A 6,540-nucleotide genomic window follows, 5' to 3' on the forward strand; every position below is an offset into this window, starting at 1 on the left:
ATATTGCAGAATGCACTTTAATTAGTTCAAGGACACAGTTTACCATCATAACCGTGACATGTTGACATCATGGAAGTGCCCCAGTTTAGTTATGGAGACATACAGAAAAGTGCTGAAATGTCACATCGAGGCCACGCCCACTGGAAGGGAGAGCAGTGCCGATCAATGCAACCAAATGTAAAATCAAAATTGTGTGTGACTAGCAAGTTTCAGCAAATCTAAACTTTGTCGTGGCAGCCTGTGTCCACTAGACAGGCAGAGGGATTTACAGACAGACTTTACAGACTTGACAGACTTGACAGACCTATGAGGGACGAAATATGACAAAACAATAAATAAATGAATAAATAAATAAATACGCATATAAATATATAAATGCATAAATAATTAAATTAATGAATATTTCTACATTTATTTATTTATTTATTTCTGTTTTTATTCATGTATTTATTTATTTATTCCTACATTTATTTCTGTATTTCTACATTTCCACATTTATTTATTTCTGTATTTCTGTGTCGTACTGGGGACACTGAAGAAAAAAAAAAATACGCGGAGCATGGGGGGTGCGGTGGGGGGGTAATATTCTGAGAAAAAAACTCGAAAATTCTGACTTTATAAAGTCGCAAATTTGCGAGAAAAAAAGTCGGAAATTCTGACTTTATAAAGTGGCAAATTTGCTTGAAAAAAGTCAGAAATTCTGACTTTATAAACTCACAAATTTGCGAGAAAAAAACTCGAAAATTCTGACTTTATAAAGTCGCAAATTTGCGAGAAAAAAAGTTGGAAATTCTGAAATTCTAAAGTCGCAAATTTGCGAGAAAAAAAGTCAGAAATTCTGACTTTATAAACTCACAAATTTGCGAGAAAAAAAACTCGGAAATTCTGACTTTATAAAGTGGCAAATTTGCGAGAAAAAAGTCAGAAATTCTGAGATTATAAACTCACAAATTTGCGAGAAAAAAAAGTCGGAAATTCTGACTTTATAAAGTGGCAAATTTGCGAGAAAAAAAGTCAGAAATTCTGAGATTATAAACTCACAAATTTGCGAGAAAAAACTCGGAAATTCTGACTTTATAAAGTCGCAAATTTGCGAGAAAAAAGTCAGAAATTCTGACTTTATAAACTCACAAATTTGCGAGAAAAAAAACTCAAAAATTCTGACTTTATAAAGTCGCAAATTTGCGAGAAAAAGTTGGAAATTCTGACTTTATAAAGTCGCAAATTTGCGAGAAAAAAGTCAGAAATTCTGACTTTATAAACTCACAAATTTGCGAGAAAAAAACTCGAAAATTCTGACTTTATAAACTCACAAATTTGCGAGAAAAAAGTCAGAAATTCTGAGATTATAAACTCACAAATTTGCGAGAAAAAAAGTCGGAAATTCTGACTTTATAAAGTCGCAAATTTGCGAGAAAAAAACTCGGAAAATATATTTACTTTTATGCTTCACTTTGCAAGGTTGGATCACACACTGAATAGCCTACACTGCTGCTTGCCGTATATCATGCCTGCAGTTGATGACCTTATCAAGTTATACTTTGCAATCGGCTTTAGTAACAAGGAAATCCTGTTGATTTTAGCCCAGAATCACAATATTATCATCAGCATCCGGACTTTAAAGAGACACTGCCGTGACTTGGGCCTATTCAGAAGAAAACAACACACTGATTTGGACGAGGTGATCGCTTTTGTGTATCAGGAACTACAACGCAATGGACAGATGCAAGGATATCGCTGGTTACATCTGCGTGCAATTCAGATGGGGTTTGTTGTACAGCAGGACACAATACGACAGATCATCAAATTAATTGACCCTCAAGGTGTGGAGCTTCGCAGAGCGCAGCGTCTTAGGCGCCGGCAGTACAACAGTAAAGGGCCTAATGCTCTATGGCACATGGATTCCTATGACAAATTGAAGCCCTATGGTATAGGGATTAATGGATGTATCGATGGCTTCAGTCGTTTTGTTTTATGGATGGAAGCTTACACAACAAACAGCGACCCCAAGGTTGTAGCTGACTTCAATGCGTTACGCGCTTGGGTGGGTGTCCAGAGAGGATTCGTGCGGATAATGGTACTGAAAACGGACATGTCGCCACCATGCAAGTGTTTCTGAGAAGAAACCACACCGATGCTTTTGCCAAAGACAACAGTTTTATTTATGGACGCAGTACGGGCAATCAACGCATTGAATCCTGGTGGGGAATACTAAGAAAACAAAGCGTTCAGTTCTGGATGAACTTGTTCAAATCCCTCCAAGAGAATGGCCATTTCTGTGGAGACTTTCTGGATAAAAGCCTAATCCAGTTCTGCTTTCTCGACCTCGTTCAGGTAACACATAATATGATAACTAATATGGCAATATTAATATGAACGTTCATTTAGCACAAAATAGGAAGTAAAAACACACTGCAATTTTCCCCTGTACCATAACTCTCTCGCTCTCACTCATTCACTCACTCATATACGCACACACGCTCACACACACACACACACACACACACACACACACACACACAAACAAACGCACAACCCTGATCTCTTCTTTGATAACAGTACCTTAATCCCAGATAGGTCCAGGCCAAATATTAATCAAATCAGTCTTACCCTATGGGCAAAGTCAAGTGCAAAATTAAAGCACCATATGCCCTGATCTGTAAGTGAGTGGTGATAATGCAATACCCATTACAGGCTACACACTACCTCAAGTGTAATGTCTGTGCATATTTTTGCAGAAAGAAGTGGATGAAGTGGTGCGAACATGGAATACCCACAAGATCAGACCTAGGCCAGGCCAAGATGTGCATGGAGGTCGTCCAGTCCTCATGTTCACAGTCCCACAGGTGTATGGTGCTGAGGACAAGCTCAAAACAGTGGACCTTGAGGAGGTGGCTGTGTGCAAGGATGAGTGTACACCCAAGAGTCAGTTTCCTTGTGATGAGACTGTTTTTGAGCTCTGTTTACTATTAATGCAGGAGAATGGATGGGCTGTCCCTACAGATGCATTTGATGCTGCAGAACTGTACTCCTCACTTAGAACAGTGATACTACAAAATATCTAAAGATGGGTTTTACTTGACCCCATTTATCAGCTACTCTGTTGCATTCCTCTTATTACATGGTATTACTGGTGGCTTAATGTGTATTCATTTGTACAGGCATATCAATGCAGCCTTGGCTGCTCACCAGTGCCTTTTCACTAAACTGTGCTGAGTCATGATATATACGCAGAGACAAAAAAGTAACACTGGTACTGAAATCAGTGGAATGTTGGAACATTCTGAATGTATAGCAGAGGCATTATAGCAGATGTGAAAGCAAATCATCTCTCTTGTAGTCCATTATCAGCAGTCGGGCACCGCCAATTTGATCGCACAGTGCTTGATTGACAGGCTAACAAGTAATCTAAAAGAGCAGCATCCAGCCAACTGAGACCTTCCCGCCAATGTTTTCAGTCTCTACTTCAAAGAGCATTCAGAGACAAGGGAGAGGCCTTTCTCAATGCTCTGCTGTAAGGGCCTGCAGTTGGACCAGTCCCCCAAGAGCCTGAATGTCACTTACTCCAAGATCTTGGAAAGTGCTTTTGTGGTTAGATAGATACTTTAGAGGCATTTGTTGAATTCAATCTGTTCTTTGAATTTTGTGGGTTATATACATTTATATAATAGGCAAAGTCATGGAACCACTGGTCATGTAATTTTTGGAAGTGTACTGCAAGCCGGAATCTTTTAGAAAAAAACACGTACAAACCATAAGGGAAGAGCATTTTTGGATATAGAAATATTCAGATTTAGTTAAGTAATGGAGAATAATGGGTTCTGAATTGTTTGAGCCATGTATGGATAGCAGAATGGGGAAGGAGGATTTTTTTTTTTTAATGTGTTTTGGTTGGACTTCTCCTTCAATGTTTAAAGTTGCACTTGTTTGACTAGAAAGTTGAATTTTCATACTAAATATATATCTGATACATTATTTTTCAAAAATAAAGGAAAATGTTTATACCAGTCGTCCCTACCTTATTTCTCACTGAAACTGGTCCTGGACTTGGACTAATGCTAAAGGCACACGAGTGTTAAAATGTGTTTTCAACTGAATGTCCTTTACCTGGATGAAATAGATATAAATTTGTTGCTGAGGAGCAAGGATGACAGCCAGGGGTGTTGTTTCAGCAAAAGCCAAGTTGTGGCAATGTGACATGACATCACAGAAATACTCATATAAATTGATTTGCAAGCAATCAATTTATATGTTATTAATTAGTTTCATTTTATACAGATAATAATCATACTTACTGATTTAAATAAAAAAAAATGAGCATTTTCCATCTTTGCTGAGCGACAGTTTTGCAAAAAAGGAATTAAAGGAAGGCTCTTACTTTTATAGACGCCTGTCCCAAATCTCGGCCGGTTGGACTCAGTGACAGAAGCAAATAAAAGCCCGGACTGTTAATCGGGCTTTTAAGGTTTTTACTTAAGTCTTTGAGCAGCCAGAACAGAAGGAGCTGCTATTCTACTGAAAACTGTTTTAACAGACATACAGCTCTCTCACATTCACAACGCCTAACGTTTACATGTAATGCGCAACTAAGAGAGAGAGCAGAAAAAACACCTTTCATCTCATTTATTTTGGCAGATATTTCAGCACCACGGACAGAGAGCGGAGGTCTAATTATCATGGGCTGTATGTTTGAACCTCTCATAAAGTAAAGAAATGCACTGAATTATATGCTAATTTCTAGCAGGTTACCAAAGACTGTTCAAAACACAGCAAAACAAAAGGCAAATCTGGCACAAAAATAAGCCAATTTATTGTAGTGTCAAAGCACCGAAGCCCGACAACGCAGGCTGATGTCAGTCTTAGTCAGTAACGTTTGAATTCATTTGTTACCGGGGGGGGGGGGGACACCTACAGTCACGGACATTATTTGTACTGTCTTATCTAAAGCAGCTGGGAAAAATTCTTCTATAACACACGACAATCGAAATTTATGGAGTAACAAACAAGTTCACTCACTGACACTCGCTGATTCTCCCTGCCTGAATTATGATATATATTATGGTCCATCAGAGGTCTGTTATCGTCGTATAGACAAATTAGCCTAAATAAGTGCAGATTGTGTGTATGAACCTGATTCCAAGTTATTTCGGCTGCCCTACCTTGACATACCTAATTGATGCCTATAATGACAGCACAATGTACAGCTAAGCAAAACTGCACCTCCATGTTTTATACCCATTTACTGGGGGAAAGTGCTGTAAATTCTATTACAGGATCAATGTGCAAGACTCAAGCCAGGGCAGCTATGTCTGATATTTTTCCCCAAAGAAACTGCATTGTAATACTTTTAAAAATGTATTTTGTCAAACTAAAATTACTTTAAGTAGTTCAGCTCTATCTACAGAAAAGTATCACAATCATAGTCTGGGATCTCAGTCACATGGGGTTATCAACTGCACTGACAGAGTTAAGTGTGGGTATGTTTGTGACTAGGACAGGCAAAAACTCACTTAGGCATAGCCATGGGTGTGTTTTAAGGAGGGGACAGAATACAGTTGTTGAGGTGGAATCAGGAAAATGCGAAGTTTATAGGGAAAAATATAGTTTGTAATTTCATGACCCAAAGTAGTTAGTTCCCCACCCCTCCTCACCCACACCCAACTACTGCAAATAGCTACATTTATTGAACTACACATAGTTAACTACTCCCCAACAATGACTATTATATCCATGATTTGTTTTCAGATTTAAAGGAACTTTATTAACATGTACATATACATTTACATTTTGATAACCAAAAATAAAACAGATGCCATGTCTAATATTTAAAAGGAAAACACTTTGTCTCCTAGAAAAGAGTACAATATCAAAAGCCATAATAACATTATATCCACAAACAAACCAAACTATTTGGATGGAATGAAAAAATGTTTGTTTTTGTGCGTGTGTGTTTTGGGTGAACTGGTCCCTTAAACAATGTGTAAAACAACTGAGATAATAAAAGTATATAAAACACTGAAACACCATTTGGCAGAGAAAAACAATCCTAGAGAACCTACATGTTTCAAATGAAATTATTTAGAAATAACAGCTCTGTCAATTATTTTCACCGTGAAAACTTTTTTTTGTAGAAGAGTTAGCCTTTACTTGCTACCCTTTGGTTTGTCTATAAGAAAAATATGTGCTGTGCGTTTATGCACCAACACCAGGACAATAAAATAAAATTTTTAAAAAAGTTCAAATTAAATGTAAACAAATAAAATTATCTTTACAGAAAACAATCAAATGTGGCAATGCCATGGATGCCTTCTTTCACAAACACCTGTCTACTCACACAGACCCCCACATCCTCACCTCCACCATACACATTACATATATGGCCTATTTTTAGTCCAGGATATCTTAATCCTAGATGGAACCTGTGTTAAACTACTACCTCTGGGCAAAGTTAGTTGCATGTGAGAGTACAAAACACAGTGGAGCACAGGCTACACAATGTCCATAACCCAGATGTTGCTGTCAAACACTGCATTGAATTCA

Source organism: Myripristis murdjan, chromosome 15 (assembly GCF_902150065.1).
Source record: "Myripristis murdjan chromosome 15, fMyrMur1.1, whole genome shotgun sequence".
In the NCBI taxonomy this organism is placed as follows: domain Eukaryota; kingdom Metazoa; phylum Chordata; class Actinopteri; order Holocentriformes; family Holocentridae; genus Myripristis; species Myripristis murdjan.